Source organism: Opisthorchis viverrini, assembly GCF_000715545.1.
Source record: "Opisthorchis viverrini unplaced genomic scaffold opera_v5_76, whole genome shotgun sequence".
NCBI classification, from domain to species: Eukaryota; Metazoa; Platyhelminthes; class Trematoda; order Opisthorchiida; family Opisthorchiidae; genus Opisthorchis; species Opisthorchis viverrini.
The window spans coordinates 1,681,604-1,685,078 of record NW_008751730.1 but is presented as its reverse complement, the minus strand read 5'-3'; the positions used below and the strand labels follow the sequence as shown (position 1 = coordinate 1,685,078).

Sequence of the window (3,475 nt, the reverse complement as noted above, 5' to 3'; positions counted from 1 at the left end):
CACGGTCTTCCGGCAGTAGATTCGCGCTCTTATCACTGATCCATCCCGGAATGACAAATAAGCTTGCGCTTGACATGTACGGGCTGAAAGACACACCACCAAACTCAACTGAAGCCGTCTTAAAACGCTTGCATCACATGTTAATTTCCATGTTTTTTTCATTTCAAGATACCCGACTAATAAGGCTCTCTTTGGCCTTGCTCCGTTTCGCAGCGATGGTGATTCCATTGTCTACTGATCTTCATTTGATCCATCTGAAATCGACCGAAAGCCTGAGTCGTGCTTTGGATTATGGTTTAAAGTCAAAAGTGAGTTTTGACACCACAAAACCAGCTGTTTTCAATTTCAGAACTGTCACATTCAACTGACGTCGACCGACGATTCCGTGGTAAGTTCTGCAATGTTTGTTCTTACTTGCTATCTGGTCACTGAGCTCCCATTCGCCGACTTTATTGTCGTTCTCAACCTCACTGTTTGCAGACCCTTCTTAACGGAATGATTTTAAGCTCAAAAGTCCCTGTTGCAGCAGTTATGAGTGTTGGTTTCAGTCAGTGCACCAATGTTAGAAACTTCTTATTCACGCTTTCTCGGAAAATTGGGCATGCGAACCACCAAAATGATGCCCGTTGTTATGTTGGTGAAATGTTTTAGATCAGGTTACTCAGAACCCAAAAATTCCTGTTTAGAATCGTGGCTACTTCCAGCAAACGAAAGAAAATCAGTCACTGTTAGTTTTATACTGAATACATGTGCGCCTACTGCTGATGTGTTGATCTGGTGGCGTAATTCTCAGAATGTCGCGTCAAATGTAAAGAATAAAAAATTGACGTTCTGCAGTTCATTGGTAGCCCACCTAGTACCGTTTGTTTTCACGGTAGAGATACCCATTGGGTACCAAAACGGTGAACTCAAAATAACTTCTTTTCGAAAAGCCGCATCATAACAGTGCATTCACAAAACCCTCGTACAATTATTTAGGCCAGCTTCCCAAACTCATCTGCAGTTGGTATGGTAGCACTCATCCTGAGTGAACAAAACTCACAGCACCAGTGATAAAGACGCAACAACACAGGTAGTCAAGCATAAAACGTGGCCGGGTAATTTCTCCAAATTCCTCCTCATAAGGCAATGGGAGTTGGAGCGGTCGAATTAGTCGTTTTTGCTTGCACAGCTTCGGTGTACACTTACAATCGACGTTATGGCGAAAAAGATTCGGTTTTCAAGTTAAAAACCGTGGATTGAAGTGTAGCAGTTTGACTCCAGCTGTCATAGCTTTGTTCACCGAGTATGGGGGAGAAGAAGGGAATCAGAGACATGCGTTGGAGGCAATGTCCCAATCTGTGGATTGGCGACAGATGGATCTGTTTTTCCTGTCAGAGTCACTAACCGTTGGTTTGTCTCGTCCCGCAGTACCCGTCTAGAGAGGCGGCAATTACCAACGCGGCTGAGTGGACTGATGGAGCCTTTCATACTTCGTTTCCAAGAAGTCGACTGACTGCTTTCGGTCGTCTCCTTCCAACACAAGGCTGGGTATAGATTGCTCCACGAGACAAATGGTCCTCCGGGATAGAAAACATGTGACCTAGCTAGCGTAACCTGTGGTGTACCAAGCTGATCTATCGAGGTAGAATGAGCTTTCCGGAGAAGCATCTGGCCACTTGAACATTAAAGATTTCACGTTCCCATGAAACCCTCGCAATGCTTCGGAGGGGTGGATGGTCAAATATAGTCTCCGAATATCTTCAGCACGTACAAGCCACGCCTCTGATCGTTCAGCTGTGGCACCCTTTCTTTGCCATGCCACCAGAAGGAAGCACGAAGGCTTGGATAATGCCAGGTTGCCCAAGCCTAGACAGGGGAAGTCGAGAGGCAGAGGTCGGGTTTGAACCATGGACATTCCGGGCAATAAATTCGCGCTCTAACCACTTGGGTCATCCCGTCCCACGTCTTTGATACGTAAATTATGGAAGATCGGACCGCGGTACTGTACACTTTATCCTTGACAATTGAGCCACAACTATTGGAGGCTAGCAAATGCTGCACTGGCCTTCATAGGTCCCATTTTGGCCGGCATTTTCCTGGCCTAATTCGGATGTTTAGTCTGGCGTGAACGAATTCAGTTCTACAGCGTGCCATGTACCCTGGATACATCCATGGATATGACAGGCTCATCAGCCATACCGATTCGTTTAGTTCCTTTTACCGTATACATCGATTGTCATGCTGTGTGTTATATTTGCTGATTCGCCAATCTGTGCTGTCTGCTGCTGACCCGCTCCAGTGCCCAATGCCGGAGAAAAAAAGACTCATAGAAGGGAACACAACCGCTATATTCCGAACAAGCGAGTGCGAGAGCAAAAGTTACAACGGCCCCACGATATTCAAAGGGGACTTTCTGACATTCATCCAGGCTGTCTGATAGGGGGTAGTGAGCACCCGTCAACATCGATCGTGCCTCTATGACTGGTCACATTCAGTCGTGCTTCTGTGGCGTGCATGAACACTCATCAGCTTTTGCTGAATTGATTGAATAATTGAGTGGCCTGGATGCTTGCCGGCTTTCCTGTTGAGATTCTGGTGAGCAGTAGGTTCCGGGCGTTCTGAGGTTACTTTCAGGAATCTGACCTTCTTGATACTTTGCAACTAGAATAGAAAAAGGCAATCGGTTGGCATTGTTGAGTGTGATTTTGTGGCGTCAGTAGGCGGTAGAGATTTGTCTAATTGCCCACAGGCAGATGGTTTGGTCTAGGCAGGATGTACCTCGAAATTTGTTTATCTGCTACGCATAAGGTATATGGCACTTTGTTTCTCTATTGAGTGAAGGCGGTCTGCATTATGGGTACCCTGGGGAACTAAAGAAAAACACGCTTATCCGGAACCGTTCGTCTTCAAACACTTGTTTCATGGAAGCCCCCCCCCCACCTGAACACGTGTGGCATGGAAGAGAATTTAGTTTGCCCGTTGATAAAACGTTTAGACGTTTTATCTGAGGTATGTAGTGACCGTTTCGCTCACAGACAGCTAAAACTTGAGCGTGCCTTTTCCATAGACTTGGCTGTGTATGTGGTCTGATGGAGCTTTGTCATCGCTCGTTGTGTGCTTGTGTCAGGGGCAAAGTCGCGTGACATCGAACACGGATCATATGGACGGAACGTTGTACAAGTTCAAGCGGGTGCTGGAATTACTATGCTAGAGTAATACGGATTCGATCGCTATCCATATCCGTGTTCTATGTTGGGAAATCTCGATCGAACTGCTCTGTCAGTTTTTCTTAATGACCCTAGTAGTTATGCTCTCCGTGTTGGTGTGATATCCTATTGATCCATGCCGTTCCGGGAAACTTGGTCACGTTCATTGGTTGTTAATCAGGTGACTGTTGAGAAACTTGGTTTCATTGGTTGTTAATCAGGTGACTGTTGATCCGTTCGGCGAGGTTGGTGATTGACTTGCTAACTTCTCGTCACCACACGCACGA

The 3,475-nt window shown here is 46.2% G+C and overlaps 1 protein-coding gene across 1 annotated transcript in view; it reads left to right on the top strand.

Annotated features, from left to right (window-relative positions):
- Positions 1-366: 366 nt before the first annotated feature.
- T265_04487 (hypothetical protein) overlaps positions 367-3,475 on the top strand; it is a gene marked incomplete at both ends in the record, with an annotated part of 48,061 nt that continues 44,952 nt past the window's right edge. The window contains one exon of the mRNA XM_009169236.1: positions 367-388. The remainder of the gene's footprint in view (positions 389-3,475) is intronic.